Source organism: Rhinopithecus roxellana, chromosome 14 (assembly GCF_007565055.1).
Source record: "Rhinopithecus roxellana isolate Shanxi Qingling chromosome 14, ASM756505v1, whole genome shotgun sequence".
In the NCBI taxonomy this organism is placed as follows: Eukaryota; Metazoa; Chordata; class Mammalia; order Primates; family Cercopithecidae; genus Rhinopithecus; species Rhinopithecus roxellana.
This window is the reverse complement of record NC_044562.1, coordinates 94693220-94712925: the sequence shown is the minus strand read 5'-3', so window position 1 is coordinate 94712925 and position 19706 is coordinate 94693220. Positions and strand designations below refer to the sequence as shown.

Sequence of the window (19706 nt, the reverse complement as noted above, 5' to 3'; positions counted from 1 at the left end):
GCAAGAAATAACTAAGATCAGAGCAGAACTGAAGGAGATAGACACACAAAAAACCCTCCAAAAAATCAATGAATCCAGGAGTTGGTTTTTTGAAAAGATCAACAAAATTGACAGACTGCTAGCAAGACTAATAAAGAAGAAAAGAGAGAGGAATCAAATAGATGCAATAAAAAATGATAAAGGGGATATCACCACCGACCCCACAGAAATACAAACTACCATCAGAGAATACTATAAACACCTCTACGCAAATCAACTAGAAAATGTAGAAGAAATGGATAATTTCCTGGACACTTACACTCTCCCAAGACTAAACCAGGAAGAAGTTGAATCCCTGAATAGACCAATAGCAGGCTCTGAAATTGAGGCAATAATTAATAGCCTACCCACCACAAAAAGCCCAGGACCAGATGAATTCACAGCTGAATTCTACCAGAGGTACAAGGAGGAGCTGGTACCATTCCTTCTGAAACTATTCCAATCAATAGAAAAAGAGGGAATCCTCCCTAACTCATTTTATGAGGCCAACATCATCCTGATACCAAAGCCTGGCAGAGACACAACAAACAAAGAGAATTTTAGACCAATATCCCTGATGAACATCGATGCAAAAATCCTCAATAAAATACTGGCAAACTGGATTCAGCAGCACATCCAAAAGCTTATCCACCATGATCAAGTGGGCTTCATCCCTGGGATGCAAGGCTGGTTCAACATTCGCAAATCAATAAACATAATCCAGCATATAAACAGAACTGAAGTCAAGAACCACATGATTATCTCAATAGATGCAGAAAAGGCTTTTGACAAAATTCAACAGCCCTTCATGCTAAAAATGCTCAAGAAATTCGGTATTGATGGAACGTACCTCAAAATAATAAGAGCTATTTATGACAAACCCACAGCTAATATCATACTGAATGGGCAAAAACTGGAAAAATTCCCTTTGAAAACTGGCACAAGACAAGGATGCCCTCTCTCACCACTCCTATTCAACATAGTGTTGGAAGTTCTGGCTAGGGCAATCAGGCAAGAGAAAGAAATCAAGGGTATTCAGTTAGGAAAAGAAGAAGTCAAATTGTCCCTGTTTGCAGATGACATGATTGTATATTTAGAAAACCCCATCGTCTCAGCCCAAAATCTCCTTAAGCTGATAAGCAACTTCAGCAAAGTCTCAGGATACAAAATTAATGTGCAAAAATCACAAGCATTCGTATACACCAGTAACAGACAAACAGAGAGCCAAATCAGGAATGAACTTCCATTCACAATTGCTTCAAAGAGAATAAAATACCTAGGAATCCAACTTACAAGGGATGTCAAGGACCTCTTCAAGGAGAACTACAAACCACTGCTCGGTGAAGTAAAAGAGGACACAAACAAATGGAAGAACATACCATGCTCATGGATAGGAAGAATCAATATCGTGAAACTGGCCATACTGCCCAAGGTTATTTATAGATTCAATGCCATCCCCATCAAGCTACCAATGACTTTCTTCACAGAATTGGAAAAAACTGCTTTAAAGTTCATATGGAACCAAAAAAGAACCCGCATTGCCAAGACAATCCTAAGTCAAAAGGACAAAGCTGGAGGCGTCACGCTACCTGACTTCAAACTCTACTACAAGGCTACAGTAACCAAAACAGCATGGTACTGGTACCAAAACAGAGCTATAGACCAATGGAACAGAACAGAGGCCTCAGAAATAATACCACACATCTACAGCCATCTGATCTTTGACAAACCTGAGAGAAACAAGAAATGGGGAAAGGATTCCCTATTTAATAAATGGTGCTGGGAAAATTGGCTAGCCATAAGTAGAAAGCTGAAACTGGATCCTTTCCTTACCCCTTATACGAAAATTAATTCAAGATGGATTAGAGACTTAAATGTTAGACCTAATACCATAAAAACCCTAGAAGAAAATCTAGGTAGTACCATTCAGGACATAGGCATGGGCAAGGACTTCATGTCTAAAACACCAAAAGCAATGGCAGCAAAAGCCAAAATTGACAAATGGGATCTAATTAAACTAAAGAGCTTCTGCACAACAAAAGAAACTACCATCAGAGTGAACAGGCCACCTACAGAATGGGAGAAAATTTTTGCAATCTACTCATCTGACAAAGGGCTAATATCCAGAATCTACAAAGAACTCAAACAAATATACAAGAAAAAATCAAACAACCCCATCAAAACGTGGGCAAAGGATATGAACAGACATTTCTCAAAAGAAGACATTCATACAGCCAACAGACACATGAAAAAATGCTCATCATCACTTGCCATCAGAGAAATGCAAATCAAAACCACAGTGAGATACCATCTCACACCAGTTAGAATGGCAATCATTAAAAAATCAGGAAACAACAGTTGTTGGAGAGGATGTGGAGAAATAGGAACACTTTTACACTGTTGGTGGGATTGTAAACTAGTTCAACCATTATGGAAAACAGTATGGCAATTCCTCAAGGATCTAGAACTAGATGTACCATATGACCCAGCCATCCCACTACTGGGTATATACCCAAAGGATTATAAATTATTCTACTACAAAGACACATGCACACGTATGTTTATTGCAGCACTATTCACAATAGCAAAGACTTGGAATCAACCAAGATGGACTTGGAATCAATGTCCATCTGTGACAGACTGGATTAAGAAAATGTGGCACATATACACCATGGAATACTATGCAGCCATAAAAAAGGATGAGTTTGCGTCCTTTGTAGGGACATGGATGCAGCTGGAAACCATCATTCTTAGCAAACTGTCACAAGAAGAGAAAACCAAACACGGCATGTTCTCACTCATAGGTGGGAACTGAACAATGAGATCACTTGGACTCGGGAAGGGGAACATCACACACCGGGGCCTATCATGGGGAGGGGGGAGGGGGGAGGGATTGCATTGGGGAGTTATACATGATATAAATGATGAATTGATGGGTGCTGACGAGTTGATGGGTGCAGCACACCAACATGGCACAAGTATACATATGTAACAAACCTGCACGTGATGCACATGTACCCTAGAACTTAAAGTATAATAAAAAAAAAAATAAATAAAAAAAAAAATATAACTCTTCCTCTTAATTATTAAAAATATATCCCCCAATCAAGGTTTTAAAACTTTTAATACATTTCTTATTGAGCTTATAAATATTTTATATTTGTTGCTATTTGAATGGCTTTTCTTTCGCTTTATATTATCTATCTGGTTATTGCCAGTATATAGAAATACTGTTGCTTTTTAGGTATTTATCTTATTCCAAGTCATTTTATGACTCCTTATTTAAATTAAGAAAGCTTTTAGTTAATTCTTTTGACTTTTTCAGATTTATGTTTGTGTGATTTTCATGTACTTTAGTACCTTAGTTCGCAAAATTTATTCATTTTGTTTTTGTAACTTACTGCATTAACCAGAGAAACTAAAGTGATAATGATGCTAGCTGATAGTCCTAGCTACTCGGGAGGCTGAGGCACGAGCATTGCTTGAGCCTGGAAGACAGAGGTTGCAGTGAGCCAAGATCGTGCCACTGCATTCCAGCCTGGGTGACAGAGCAAGACTCTGTCTCAGAAAAAAACCCAAAAACCAAACAAAAACCCAAAACAGAGATAATCATACTAAAGGACATTCTTTGTGTTTGTTTCTGATTTTCAATGTTTACCAGTTAATTATAAACTTTATTTACTTTAAGCCAAGAGCATCTTTATCACATTGAAGGAGCATCCTTCTATTCCTATTGAAATGTTTACTCTATAATTAGGAAAAGGTGTTGATTTTATCAGATGTGGTATCTATGAAATTATCACATTGGCTAATTATTGTTGAATCAGTGAATACTCAGTGGATTATTTTCTCCTTGGAAATCAATCCCTGTGGTCAGCTGACTGGCTCTGCTAACAGTGACAGATGTGTAAACGGTGCCTTCATGAGTTCAGACATTTCAGGACCAAACTTTTTGCACAAGAAAGTGGCCCAATGCAGAAGCAAGGGTTGCAGGAGTAGGAATCCCCCCACCAAGTTTCTCTCCTTGGACATATCTTCCAAAGTTGGCCGCTTTGAACAATCCTTTAAGGTAAGGACAATGGACATGGCAGTTGTTCACAAGAAGAAGAAGACAGTAGAGGAAGGAACATGGAATATGGGAACAAAAACCTGCCGGCTGCTCAAGAAATGTGAAATTAGAAAGTAGAGAAAGATGGTGTCTTTGTATGTGCTCCTCCCCTCCCCTCAGCCAGGCCTAACAAATCCTCAGCCGCACCCCTCCACCCCACTGACTACCCCTCGGAGCCTGCTCATGCCTTTGGGCTTAGGACTGGGAGTGGAATTTCAATGCCATGGAATTCGCATTTTAAAATGCCATGCTCAAAAATATCGCCTGAAATGTAGGCAAATGAACTGCTAACATCAGTGTCTCTACCGGGCTCTTACTGGCACTCTGGCCGCATGTATGACCTTTCAACACGGTATTTTAAAAAATGAGCAGCGCTTTCCTCTTCCCCTGGCAGCTCAGAATAGCCCTGTTTCCTTTCCTATAAACAAGTCATATCTCTGGGAATTTCTAAAGTTGAATATTGTCTGCTAAGAAGACGTGACTCACGCCATTTCCTGGCAGTTCTCATAAATTCAAGAACACCTCTTGAGGAAAGAATCCCAGGCAAGAGTGGCCACAGAGAGCCTCGGATGCCTTCATTTCAAACACAGGAAGCTGAGAGACAAAGGAAAACACTAGCAATCATCCCTGGCCTCGGCATTCCCCTCTTCTGGGCTGAGTTCCTATTGTGGCTGTCAGAGCAGCCAGGGGACGCCCACTGGGAAACTTCTGGGCTGGTCTTCAGGCCTTTAGTCACTCACCCACCCCCTCCATTTGGAAACTCACCTAGCTTAGCTTCCTTCTAATTCTCGGGGTAGAGGTTCTCTGAGGCGGGATTCCCCAAGGAAATTACCAGGAGTTCACACACACTGGAGCTGTGGGGCTTCCTAGCTGCTTTTAGCAAAAACTCTGTGGCCCAAAAAACTCTCCTTTCTGCACATTCTCTTCCCAGCACATCCTCTCCTCCTCCACCCACTGGCCCTGTCTCTCTGAGTCCCCTCTTCAGTGCCACATCATTTTCCTCATATTTGCTGAATAGTCTAGAAACAAAGGAAAAAGTGTTTTACTTGGCTTCTCCCAGCTCAGCCGTGTAAAAACCTCTGTGTGTATGTGTGTGCCTCTGTGTGTTTATTTGATGTGTATGTCTCTGTGTTTGTGTGTCGACCACATGGGAACAATAATGCAAGGGGGTTGGTTGAAGAGACTGGATGAGAAAAGTTGGAAAAGTGGGTAATCAGGATGTTGCTTTAGTTATACCTACTTCTTGCCTTCAGTTGCACCTATTTTTTGCCTTCTCATTAATGAAACGTCAAAGGATTGATTTGCATATGGCTCTGCAAATGCACTGCAGTGGGAAGGTTTAATTCCTGTTGGTCTATAGCATGCCCTGATATTGGTCTCATTAGAACCAGAACCCTGGAAGTTGGAAGTATCCGTAAGGGCATGATCCAGAGACAATAGTGACTAACATGTATAAAGCATGATGTATGTGTCAGGCATGATGGTATGTACTTTGTATGCATTTTCTCATGTGTCACGACCTAATAATTTTCAGCATTTCACTAGTAAGGAAGCAGGACTGGGGAAGTTAAGTCGGTTGTGCAAGATTTTTTAAAAGACATGCCAAAGCTGGAATTTAGACCCATATCTATTTGGAAACCACAATCTGGCTCTTAGTCACTGTGCCATAGAGCTACCCTAAGAGAGTAAGATGGGATAGGAAGGGAGGGAAAGAAAGACAAGGAAGAAGCAGAAGACAAGTATGTGTTTACTACCTTGATAAAATTGAATGATGTAATTTCTCCCTCAACTCTCTAGGATGACCAACTTATCCAGGTTTGCCTGAGATCTTCTTGGTTTTAGTACTGAAACTCTCACATCCAAGGAACTCCCTCAGTCTTGGGAAAACCTGGACAGTTAGTCATTCCATTGCTTACCATCTGGAAAATCTGCTACAGATGGTGTGGATTGTTAGAAGATAAAGCCCATCCATTTATGACCTAAAGAACCTGGGTTATTGGGGGATACAGTTGAAATCCATGTCATGGATAACTGCACATTATGTATATGTTGTTTGTATGCCTCTCACAGAGTTCTTGAAATTTTGAGTCCATAAAAGACATGTAATAGTTGTTGACTCGATTTATAAAGAGCAAGATAGATTATGAGTAAACATCTGTAGGATGAGCACAATTGCAGGTAATAGGACTTTAGGTAAAACCTAATCCATGAACAGTAAAGATTTTTTTTTTCAATGTAAAGTTGTTTGCTACATGTATGTGCAATTTCTTTCAACACACTGAAAATAATACGTTTTGACTAGATTTTTTTTTTATGTTAGAGTCTAGGAATATTCACTTTGTGTCACTGCTGTGCTCCTGAATGGTTCTATGAAAAAATAGTGGATTTTTATAAACCATATTTTCTGTGTATTAGGGATGTGAATTCTTTTGCAGAATGTGATTCACATCCCTAATGTGAATTCTGCAAAAGAGCCAATACGGTCCCTCACCTGTTTGGTTTTGCAAATGTCTGTTTTAGATATACAGTTAAGACGCTAGCTGCAAGTGGAAAATACCTATGCCAAACACTTGAGGAGCAATAAAGAGAATTACTTTATTGGTGGATCTGGTTCAGCCCTGATATAGGTTTAATCTTCAATAAAACAACTTCCATTTTCTTTGGAAATAGAACTGACTTTCTCTCCTCCTATGTCTGTCTCTTTTACCCTAATCTAAAAACTCCCCTACACAAGCATCTACTTCCTCTTAAGCTTTTTAAGCTTCTTAATGCCTCATCTTTCTGATGTGATGTGTTTGGGTTTTGTTTTCTTTTAGAGTTTTTGAAGAACTCCAGGAAGTGGCTGCAGAGCAAAGTAGGATCCTGATACTGGTAGGGAGGCTTCTGCAGTAACGATCTAGGGGTGACCAAAGTAGTATTGATTACAAGCAAACCTTGAAATGTGATCAACCTACAGCTCAGTTCAGCTCAGCTCTCTCCAGTTCCTCCATGGGAGCTTTGTTCTTCCATTTGAAGGGAGTAACTAAGACTGCAGACATCCTCTACACTAGAAAAAATTTGGTTTCCATCACATCAATTAAAAAGAAAAATTTGGGACAATCTGTCCCCTCCTCCCACTTTTTCAAAGGCAAAGGGGAAACCTTGGGATATTTGGGTGTAATAGACACTGCTCGAGGCTGAGCAGTCACTCATCTCTCTCAAGGGTCCTTCCTTGCCTCCCTTTCTCCAAACGTTCATATATTTGCTTTAAAGACCCCTTCAATTTAGGTCCGGCTGACCCAAGCTGGGGAAAGTTATCTTTCTTTTCTACCTCTCCTTCAGGTGAGAAACAAGGCTGACAAATTTATGGATTTCAGTTATTTCTTTAATAAATTACTCCCTGGGATGTGATTCCAGGAAAAAGATGCTTTAGGGGATAAAGGTTTTAGAGAAAGTGGTGACTAGGCAGAATTAATGCATTGTGGTGAAAGATACTCCACACTCCACGTTAGGCACTTCTAGGAGACTAGTCATTGTCAGAGAAATACCCACAGAAGTGGACAGGGGTTGGTAAAATGTCTTCCATGGACATTATAGTGATACAGCACCTAATGATGAGAATGCGTTCTGAGAAATGCATCATTAGGCGATTTCATCGTTGTGCAAACATTAGAATGCATTTACACAAACCTACATGGTACAGCCTACAACACACCTAGGCTGTGTCATCTAGCCAATTGCTCCTAGGCTGGTTACAAATCTGTGCAGCATGTTACTGTACGGAACATTGTAGGCAATTGTAACACAATGGTAAGTATTTGTGTATCTAAACACAGAGAAGGTACAGTAAAACTTGGTATTATAATCGTATACGGTCTATCATTGACCTAAACAGCATTATGCAGCGCATGAGTATACTTTAGGATAAAGAGAGAAACACTTTTTTTTTTTCTCCACCATTCCTGCTTGTTTAGTGTTTTAAACAGAACAAGTAGTGCTGAAACAACCTGGAGAACTTGTCAGTCGTTTTTGAGAATCTAAAATATTTTTTTAGGAGAACAATTCCCACCACTTCTTTTTATGACATTCTTTGTCTCTTGAGGGAACAGGAAAAAATGACTTTGAGTATTTCATAGGGTATGGAAGGAGAAAGGAGTCTTTCTGATGTGGTTATACAATTTCTTCCTTTTTCGAGATGAGAAAACTGAGGCCCAGAGAAGTAAAGGAAGTCATCGTAGATCCTACAGTGAGTTTGCACGCATGACCCAGGCCAAAGCTCAGTTTCCCTTTTTGGCACTCTATGATTACGTGGGAATTACCTTCGGAGGCTGTGTTCCAGACCCTGGAACCACATGCATCAGCCCCTCCCGCTCCCTGTGCTACAGCTCATAGCTCACCTGCGCTTTTTTCTGTGCTGGCCCGGATATAGTTGGTTCGCCGAGCTGCCCTTGGGCTCCTCAGAGAGCATTAGTCATGAGCTCCTGTCTCAAGGGCCCTGATTCATTTCTAGCCATGATTGCATCAGTGTGCATGCGTATCTCTTTGTGAGAGATGTGAGTCCATGTTGCATGTGTGGGAGTTTGCCAGAATTACAACCTTCTGCCCCTTCCTAGCCATGGCTAAAGAACAAAGCAAAGAAGAAAGAGACATCCTCTTGGGGCTTTTTACAGACTAGAGGTCCTGTTTACTTAAAGGTTATAAATGCTGCTGTAGGAAATGTTAAGAATTAAAATCATGATTACATTAGGCATCTGCTTTGCTTTCCGGTGAGCCTAACTAGCATTTGGAGTCAGTGAATAAAGTGAAGGCAGCATTTTAACTGTCTCCTTGCAAAAGTGGCTGGGCAAGGATACTCAGGCTTGTAGGAAAGTGCATTGAGATCTCAAGATAAAAGGTTTTACTTGAGGGAAAGGTTATTGTTATTATTTTGAACTTTCAGAGTGGTTTCCTTTTTGCATATTTATGATATTAATATAATCTTAATAGAAGGTTTAATGTGCAAGTTGCTAAGCACATTGTCCAATGGAAAAAAATAAATTATACAACTATTGCAATGATAAGCCAGTTTTCTACTACATTTAGTTATCTCTTTCTTAAACAGAGAGACTTGCAGAAATCTTAAAAGCATACTGGAAAAGTTTCAATAATAAAATAGTTTAATTTTAAGATTTATGTTTCAGGTAAATACCAAATGATACTGGCCTTTACACAATATAAAATAAAATATAAAATAAAGTGAGCTTAAAATTTTTCATGATTGTTTGATATCTATTACTGCTGGAGAAACTGGATGTTGAAATGGATGAGACTGAAAACTGAAATAGATATATTCTTCAAAACAGTGTGTGAAAGAAGCAAAGGATATGGAGCTCTTCAGTGAAATAAATCTGAATTTGGCCTAAACCTATTTTAGCACTAGGCTTTGATGTAGTTTTGCACTATACATAACTTAAATGGAAAAGTGTGGGCACCATTCTTCTTAAATAGTTGAAACTGTGGCTTTGGCCCTGTAGATCATGTTTTATCAATTTGTACGAAACAGAGATGAGACTCACTATGTTATTGGATTGAAGTATATTGTATAAGCAGTTTCCTGCTATGTAAGTCAGTTTCTTAACAACCATGTGAATTGATTCAGCTACATATTTACAATCTTCAGCTTTTGCAGGGTCCTCATGGCAGCCCATATCCTATGCTTCCTTATTCCAAGAGAATGTTAAAAATTTTCACCGTTCTCACTCTGAACAACCTTACACTTGGCTCGTGATATTACTTTCTAATTCACAGAAAAAAGTATAGCCTGTCAGGGAGGAAATCCCTCAATTTCTCCCTTCCCACCCCAGAAACAGTGACAGCCATACCCCTCCTTTCTTCCTTCTTTCCCTTCAAAATCCTCCTGTGTCCAGACCTGGCCCCTCCACCTGTGCTTTGGGCTACATCACTCCTCCTACTCCCATCTCTTCAGGAGGTTTGCTCTTTGCATTCAGTGTTCTCAATCACTCTTTTTCTGTTGCTTTCTTGTTCTCAGCACAGAAACATACTTAATTCTTTCCCATCTTAAGAATATTTTTATGCATTTTCCTTAACCTAGGGTATCCTAGCTACTATCAAGTCTTCTCTCCACATACACACAGCATAGTTTATACTTAGTACTTCTACTCCCTTATCTTTCATTTATTACTCAATTTAGTCCCATCTTCTACCCCTACCACTCCCCAGGAAATGCTCTCACCAAGGCCATCCAGCATCTTGTAAACTCTAAGTTCAACAGCCTTTTTTTAGGCTTCAGATGGCTTGACTTTAAGGTAAATGCTTCAATCATCTTTGACTCCTCCCTTTCTCTCACTTCCCACATCTGGTCCCACAGCAAATTGTGTCAGCTTTACTTTGAAAATCTGTCTGGAGTTTAACTACTTCTCACCATCCCACTGCCACCTGGTCCAAGTTACTATCATTCTTGCCTGAATTACTGCAATGGTTTCTTAACTTGTCTCACTGATTCTGCCCTCACCCTCCTCCACCCTGTTATCAACCCACAACCAAAGTTGAGGGCTTAAATTAGATAATGCTATTTCCTCTCCTAACACCCTCCAATAAGTTCCCATCTCAGAGTAAAAGCTATAGTTCTGAGTATAATGCACAGGGTTCTACATGATCCTCCCCTTCTGCCTGTTTTCATCTTCTATTAGTCCTCTAATTCCCCAGAGCCAGGACTAGCTCAAGGCCTAGGAGATGCCTAGGGTGCGAGATGAAAGAATTAAGAAGGTGCTCAGTCTCGGGGGTCAGCTGCGCTATCAACACCTTCTAAAAATCGCTCTTCTTGACATTCTCCTTTCTTTGCTTCTGTTGCCTGGTTTTCCTTCAGCAACTTTGACTTTCTCCTTAATTCTACACCTCCTACCCTCATCTAAGCTCATGATATAGTCATGGTTTTGTTAGATTTTTGCAGTGCAGATACACAGTTAGATTGCTTGAGTTCACCTTTTGCTTCTAGAACCATGTGGCCACAGATAAATTATTTAAACTTTCTAAGCCTCAATTTCCCCATTCGCAAAAAATCATACTGCCTACCCAATAGTGTTGTTATGAAATTTAAGTAAGTTTAAATTAAGTCATGTAAGAATTTAGTGCAATACTAAGCACATAGTAAATGTATAATAAATATTGTAATTAGTAATTATTTTTAGTAGTATTAATATTACTCTTGTACCTGTCCCCTTAAAGCCCAGCATCCTCTCTGTTAAGCCATTTGAGTTTTTCCAGAACAACTGCAAAATATGAATTCCTGGTACATAAGTGAGTAATTTTGTCCCTAAAAGGTAGAGAAGAGAATAGCACATTTTACATTTCCTTTTTTTGTAGGAAAAATGTTACAGATCACACTTTTGTCAAGAAGCCAGAGAACAAAGTTGATTAAAACATTATGCCTGGAAATAAAGGGGAACAGGACATCAGCAAAATTCTTTTTATCAGTTCACATGTTGAAGACATGTAAGATCAATGACACACAAAATGGAAGAGAAATCATAATCATATGTGTGAAGACTAGCAAGTATTTTTTTCCTGTGCACATCAACGGGCTGTATTGTGGCATATACATAAAAGGGTGAAGTGCTTGATGTCTTTAGGTTATATTTTCCTAAAACTCCATGCTACTAGGAGAGAGGATTTTGTTTAATTAACAATTATTTCAGGAGTCATACTGTGAGATGCAGTGTTAGGATGCATACTGGGGGAGCACTAGCTGTGGGTTCAGCAAGGAACTAGAAGATCCTTCTGCCTGAAATACTCTCTCCCTGGATTTTATCATGACCATCTCCTTCTTGCCACTAGGGTGCCAGTTTCCTAATCAGTCAGAACTCTTTATCTCATTTATCTGTTTTATTCTTTCTCAGACCTTATTGCCCTGAAATTATTTTGTTTACTTTTTGCTTTCTTGTTTACCATCTGTCCCCTTTCTCTATGAATATAAGTTCCACGAGAAAATGAGACTTCTTTGTCCCTAGAATCTGTAATAGTGCCTGGCTCTTGAAGACATACAGTCAATGCTTGCTGAATAAAATAGGTCGTACCTGGTCACCAAAGCGCTCATAACTTTATTCCCAGAGAATAACTGTTGACGATATGCTTCCTTAACTTGATCGTGTTGAAAGAAATAGTTAAACTTTGTGAATGTGACAAAACCACAGCCAGAATGTTGTGATTTCAAGATACTGTGAAAAAAAAATATTTGTTTACCCTATAAAGGTCCACAGGATACCAAGCAGAAGGTCTCATACAAGTGTTGAAATGAGGGAAGAAGTGGAATCAGATTTTTAAAAATTAATGAAATAATACAAACAAGCACCCAGAGAGAACAACGCAGTGAACATCCGTACATGCAACTTCATCAGGCTTCCTTGTAGCTTCACCAAGAGTTTATGTACCATAGTACCCTCGGGTTTTTAAAAAGTGTTACAGTATTTCAGAATCAGTTAAAGGACCCTATAAATTCCTCCAAGTCCCATTTTCTTCCCTCCTCTTTCAGAATTTACCACTACACCAGAGAGTTAGAGCTCGCTAAAAAATCTAAGTTGGGGTCGTATGACGTTTCGGCCAGAGAAATATGAATTGAAACCACTTTTGGATCAAGGCATTCAGAGCAAGGGTGGTCACCCCCGTCCTTCTCTGATGTGGTGCATCTTGCAGGCCATGTGCCCCAAATGTCCAGATACAAGTGCCACTTGACTCATATCACACTCATATCAGATGAGGAATATGTCTTTATAAGCCAATGGGATTTTGGGATGTGCCTATTGACACTCCATAGCCTATTCTTTCCTGAGTAGCATAGACATAACTGCTCATTTGGGTGTTTATTATTTATTGTTTTAATAACATTGCTGCATATATATGATGTACAGATAATATTCAGGTTATTGTAATGTTTTGAAATATGCTGTAAGTGGTATGATATGCTAATATAGTTGTGTAACTCTCCCTCTCAACATGAATTTTTGGGGATATATCCATGTTGATACTTTTAGGCTTAAGTTCATTTAATAAAAAATTATTACAGTTCATTCATTCATTCTCTGTTGATGGACATTTAGGCTGTTTGTTTTTTTCTGTCATAAACAGCACTGAAATGAATAGTTCATGTCTCCTCCTGCATGTGGTAGGAGTTCCTGGAGAGTTTATATCTAGAAGAGGAATTGCTGAATTCAAGGGTATGTGCAACTTCAGTTTTACCAGGTATTGTGAAATTGCTTCCTAAAGTTATATCAAAAAAACTTGCCTTTTTTCTTTAATGTCATAATTCCAGCAAACACCATTTCTATGATTTCAAGTAGCTTTTTCAAATTATGTATCCTCAGTGATATACATTCAGTACCTTGAATAGATTGAACCAAGTCCATCAGGGTACAAAACCCTACGTGGATTTTAATGTTAAAGATGAGCTCTTGGATATTCTTTAGCAGACTAAACTGTGGTGCAACTGGCTTAATTATTGAGGTTTTTACTCTTTTCTAACAGGTAATTGTCTTGACTTGTTGGAAAAATAACTTAATGGTATATCATTGCACATATTTCAAAACCACATGCAAAAGAGTACAAGAAAATAATAACAAATGCTTTCAAGATGTAAATGCAACCAAAAAGAGGCTTAAGAATTTATTTCCCATTAGCTCTAGTTCAAACATTCAAATGTTCCACTTTTGAGAGTGATATGCTTGTCAATCTAGCATCTGGCAGAACACTGATGGTATCTCTCAGCAAGATAACTCTCCAAAGTTATCTTGAACCTGTGATGGTTCGGACTCTACAGAACTATCTGAAAAGCCATCAGTTATCAGCTGCTATTCCCAACAACCTATAATTGTGAGTTAGTTAAGATTTTTTCTTTTCTTTTCTTTTCTTAGACCAGATCTTGCTCTGTCGTCCAGGCTAGAGTGCAGTGGTACAATCTAGGCTCACTGCAACCTCTGCCTGCTGGGTTTGAGTGATTTTCGTGCCTCAGCCCCAGAAGTAGCTGGGACCACAGGTGTACACCATCATACCTGGCTAATTTATGTATCTTTATTAGAAACGGGGTTTTGCCATGTTGGTCAGGCTAGTCTCGAACTCCTGGCCTCAAGTGATCTGTCCACGTTGGCCTCCCCAAGTGCTGGGATTATAGGTGTGAGCTACCATGCCCTGCCAGGATTTTCTTTTTCTTTTTCTTTTTTTTCTTTCTTTCTTTTTTTTTTTTTTTTTTTGAGACAGAGTCTTGCTCTGTTGTACAGGCTGGAGTGCAATGGCGCTATCTCAGCTCACTGCAACCTCTGCCTGCCAGGTTCCAGTGATTCTCCTGTCTCAGCTTCCCAAGTAGCTGGGATTACAGGTGCGTGCCACCACGCCTGGCTAACTTTTGTATTTTTAGTAGAGACAGGGTTTCACCATGTTGGTCAGGCTGGTCTGAAACTCTTGACCTCACGTGATCTGCCTACTTCGGCCTCCCAAAGTGCTGGAATTACAGACTTGAGTGACCCACTGCGCCCGGCCAGATTTTCTTAATTGAACAAAAGAGTAGGATGCAAAACTAGACCTATTCTAAAGATGCAAACAATATCATCTCTTTCATGGATATGAAACAATTATTATTACTGCTGTTAATGTAAGATAATATGTTTAATTTTAGTATTTTGAATATTTTTGATGAATTTTCTAAGCCTAAATTGGTTGTCTACATGTATGCCAGCATAGATATCTTTAAGAATTTAAGAAATTCAACCCAAATGACAGGATCAGTCACAGGAATCGTCAATGCCTATGGCTTCAACTGCCCCTCTTGGGGTCATGCCAACTGAATCAAATCTCTGGGCACCTCCAGACCAGATCTCTGTGCTGATCATATTCCTAAATATCCAACATGATATTTGACAGCTTAACCCAGCTACAGCCGACTCTTCAAATTCAGCAAGTCCAAAGTTGATCTCATCATTTTTCACTCCAGTTCATTTTCCTTCTTCAGGCAATGCTTAGATAACAGTATCACCATCTATCTAGTCACTGAACGCAGACATTTTAGGTCACCTTTTTCCTCACATGTCACTTCCTTTTGAAACTATCCCCCTCACTCCATCTACTACCATTGCTGGCTCTGATTCAGGGCTTCATTGTCTTCTGCCTGGACTATCACGGTAGTCTCATATTTATTATCTCTGTCTCCATTCTGGTCCCTGCCAGTCATCCATATTTCTTCCAAAAGAAATTTTAATAAATGCAAATGCCATTCACTAGTATCACTTACTATTCTTTCAAGGCTACCTATTTCTTTGCAGGTAAAGGCCTTTTTTTTTTCTCTTTTTAAACCAGGTCTTGCATAATCTGATATTTGCAGACATCTCATTTCCTAACAGTTTTTGGCTGGACAAGAACACAGGATGCATATGAAATGTCTTGTAATTCCCTAAGTCCATCTTGCCTTCTTAGCTACCTTGCCTTTGTACATGCCTTCCTTCCAACCAGAAGATGGTCTGTTCATCAAGGGCCTGCGCAAATGCCATCTTCTTGGTTGCTCCTTTAGTGCTCTCTGCACACTTACAATCATCACACATTCACTCCTTCTGCTGGGCTGGGAGAGCTCCTAGAAAGAGGGACTGAAGTTGTATTCATGTCCGTCATGCAGTTTGTGCGTTGCAGCTCAGACCTGCTACAGATGCGTGGCCAGCAGTCAACAAAGGGGGTGTGGTCAGCTTTCTTCTTCGTTTGTACTCTTACTCTCCCACATTGCTAACCTAACTTTCTGACCCTTCAAGCACTGAAGACAAGGCAGGGCTTGGAAAATCTTTAATGTATTCTCTTTCTTTTCTGGACTTTTTTTTTTTTTTTTTTTTTTTGCCAGGCTGGAGTGCAGTGGTGTGATCTTGGCTCACTGCAACCTCTGCCTCCTGGGTTCAAACAATTCTCCTGCCTCAGCCTCCTGAGTAGCTGGGACTACAGGCACACATCACCACACCTGGATAATTTTTGTACTTTTAGTAGAGACAGGGTTTTGCCATAATGGCCACACTGGTCTTGAACTCCTGACCTCAAGTGATCCACCCGCCTCAGCCTCCCAAAGTGCTGGGATTACAGGCATAAGCCACTGTGCCTGGCCTCTCTTCTGGACACTTTCATGGCTTCTTGAAGACATTGCTGATACTCTTGCCTGGAGTTCCCTCAACCCAAGTGAATAGATCTCTATTGTGGTAGTGCACAGGAGCTCTCATCCTGCCCCAATTGCCTGGTCATGATAGAAACCCCAAGCCAGTCTTTTTCCCCTACTCACTCAGCCCACATTTGGACAAGCTTGGAAAGCCTGCCCTGCTGCCCTCAGAAAGCCTCACTACAGAAGTAATGAAGATTTTTATACCTCGTTGATGTAGGTATGGTATCTGTCTTGACATCTGAACCAGATTTTCAATGAAGGTCCATTCTGCAGAAGAAGGGGTTTATATAATAACTGGTACAGCAAACAGGATAACCACAATATTTATTGTGTCTGATGTTAGTATAGCCAGTCCATTTCTCTTGTGGTTGCTGTTTGTATATCTGTTTTGTGTATCTTTTTCCATCCTTTCACCTTCAACCTATTTGTATCTTTCAATCTAAAATGTCTCCTGTAAGCAGCATATAGTTGTACCTTGTCATTTAAAAAATCCAATCAGATATCTCTTTCTTTTGATTGGATTGTTTAATCTAGTCACACTTAATGTTATCACTGGTGTGGTTGGATTTACATCTGTCCAACCATACCAGTGTTTTTCTGTGTTTCACGTTCATGTCTTTTTCCCCCCCATTTCTCCTTTATGTTTCCTTTTAAAAAATAGACTTCATTTCTAGGACTTTTTGGATTTACAGAAAAATTGAGAAGATAGCAGGGGTCCTGTATATCTTGTCCCCAGGTTCCCCTATTATTAACATTTTGCATTGGTATTGACAATTGTCACAGTTAAAGAACCAGTATAGAAACATTATTATTCACTAAATTCCGTAGTTTACTCAGATTTCCTGTTTTTGAAAAAAAATGTGGCAAAATGTATATAACATAAAATTTATGATTTTATCCACTTTTAAGTGTAAAGTTCGGTGACATTACTATGTTCACATTGCTGTGCAGCCGTCACCACCGTTCATCTCCAAAACATTTTCATCTTCCCTTTAAACACTGTACCTATTAAACACTAAGTCCTCATTCTCTCCACCTTCAGCTCCTGGCAATCACCATTCCCTTTTCCGTCTCTATGAATTTGACTGCTTAGGTACCTCATGTAAGTGGAATCATATAACGTTTGTCTTTTTGCACAGGGCTTATTTCACTTTGTGTCATGCTGTCAAGGTTCATGTATGTTATTGCGTGTGTCAGAATTCCCTTCCTTTCAAAGACAGAATCATATTCTATTGTATGTGTGTACCACATTTTGTTTATCCATTCATCTGTCAATGGACATTTGGGTTGTTTCCACGTTTTGGCTGTTGCGAATGATGCTGCTGTGAATGTGGACGTGAAAACATCTGTTTGAGTTCCTTGTTTCAGTTCTTTTGAGTATATACCCCATGTTTCCTTGGTTTTTATTTAATGTATTTTTTTGTTCCCAGATCCGATTTATGACATGTTACATTTAGTTTGCATGTCTCCTTAGGCTCCCCTTGGTTGTGACGATTTCTCATTTTTCTCGTTTTTGATAACCTTGATGGTTCCAAGATCAAGGAGTACCAGTCAGGTATTTTATAGGATGCTCTTCGATTGGAATTTGGAATTTGCCTAATGTTTTTCTCACACTTAGAGTGGTGTTATAGGGGTTTAAAGGAAAACCATAGATGTCATGGGTCATTTTCATCACGTCGTATGAAGGGTAGATAGTATCAACATGATTTGTCACTGTTGATATTTACCTTGAACACTCGGCTGAGATAGTGTTTGTCAGGTTTCTCCACACTAAGTTACCCCTCTTCCGTAGTACTCTTTGGAAGAAAGTCATTATGAACAGTCCATATTTAAGGATTGGGGTTTTATGGTCCTTTCATTAAAGGAAGAGTATCTACATAAATTATCTAAAATTCTCTTGCCAGGAGATTTGGCTCTTGTCCCCCATTTATTTATTTATTCAATCATTGTTTTAGATTAGTATGGACCCATGAAAATTTTTTTTGTACTGTGGATTATAATCTAATACTATTTTGTTCTTTTTTTTTTGCTCAAATGGTTTCAGCTTTGGCCACCGGGAGCTCTTCCTGTTGGCTTCTGTGTCCCTTTGAACTACCCCTATCAATGCAGGGGTTTTGTTTGCTTTTAGCACTTCCTTACTTTCTGGCACTATAAGATGCTCCAGGTTTATCTTCTATTTTCTGCCCAAGTACTAGTTTCAGTCATTTCTTCAAGAGATCCTGTTTCCTTTTATTGGAGGATGGTATTTGAAACCAAGGTCTGGGAAATATGTGCTCACAACTGCTGTTTCCTTGCAGGTCTCACAATTTTGTGTTGAAACTAGACACTGTAATAATATTTTACAGCAGCCCTGGACACGGACTCCTTTCCTTCCCAACCCCCAGGACTGGTGGTGTTTGTTGTATGTTTTGTCATTTGTTTACTTGTTTAATGATTGGACTGAACTGATCCTGTGATGTCTGTTTCTCCCACAGTGTGCAACCTCTGACGTCCATGCTTAGATATTTTCCCCTTGTTTTTATCTTTTAGCTTGGCTACTTAGGGGCTGCTCCTGGGTCTGAGTCCACATAAACCACTTGTTGGCCAAAGGTGGTACTTAAGCCCCCTTAGCCAGTTAGACTTTTACTCTTTATCTTTGGATGTGTGTGTGACTTATAGGCTGCCATAATAATTCAGAGAATTTATGTTTATTGCCCCCATATTCAGCCATGGACTATTAGCTTGGAGTTTCTTTCTCTAATTGCTCCCAAGAAGGCTTAGTCTTGGGCATGCCATGATCTTCCAGTTTGCCCAGGGTGAGTGTGATTTTATTTTTAAGCCTAGCTTCTTAGGAGTCACCCCTGGGTCACGAAGGCTTATTATTCAAGCCAGTGTTGGGTCAGAGGTTGTGTTTAAGCCCCTTGTGCCTGGGAGGATCCTACCTTGTGTTGACTGTGATCCCAGGAGGGCTTTTCCTGGCTGCTCTTTGTCCGATTCTGTCTATTGAACTTCTGAATGCTCTGCTGTTTTGTTTGTATCCTGGAGCTACTGGCTTCTTCTTATTCTCCACCAAGACTTCCCTTGTTTTCGATAACATCCTTAGGCATGGAGTTCTCCATTCTCTGTTTCAAATAGCCCCTTCAGGCAGAGCTGCAGAGCTGTACATCCTTGGGGTCACCACATCCCCTGGGCAGTACCCTGTGCCACTGCAGCAGAGCTAGGGGTTATACTCCAGCTCTGTGAGCCAGCTGGGGAAGCAAGTGCCAGCCCCTGGTCTTCTCAGCCTGTACTTTCTAACATAGAACTTCTTATGTGGGTGAGTTGGGGCAAGGGTGATCAGAGCCCCAGGATTCTCAGTGAGCTACAATTGTGTAGGACTGGGGAAAGGAGCCCTGTCCTCTAGGGCCAAGCCTGCCTTGAATAGAGCTTCTGCAACACCAGGCTGGAAGG

At 39.9% G+C, this 19706-nt stretch overlaps 1 long non-coding RNA gene across 1 annotated transcript in view; it reads right to left on the bottom strand.

The window, feature by feature from the left end:
* The window catches only part of LOC115893178, a 57519-nt gene extending 38066 nt beyond the window's left edge, over window positions 1-19453 (bottom strand). Inside the window, exons 1-2 of the long non-coding RNA XR_004053117.1 lie at window positions 19199-19453; window positions 16482-16544 (exon numbers count right to left, since the gene is read on the bottom strand). This is a non-coding gene — a long non-coding RNA (uncharacterized LOC115893178). The remainder of the gene's footprint in view (window positions 1-16481; window positions 16545-19198) is intronic.
* Between the last annotated feature and the right edge of the window lie 253 nt (window positions 19454-19706).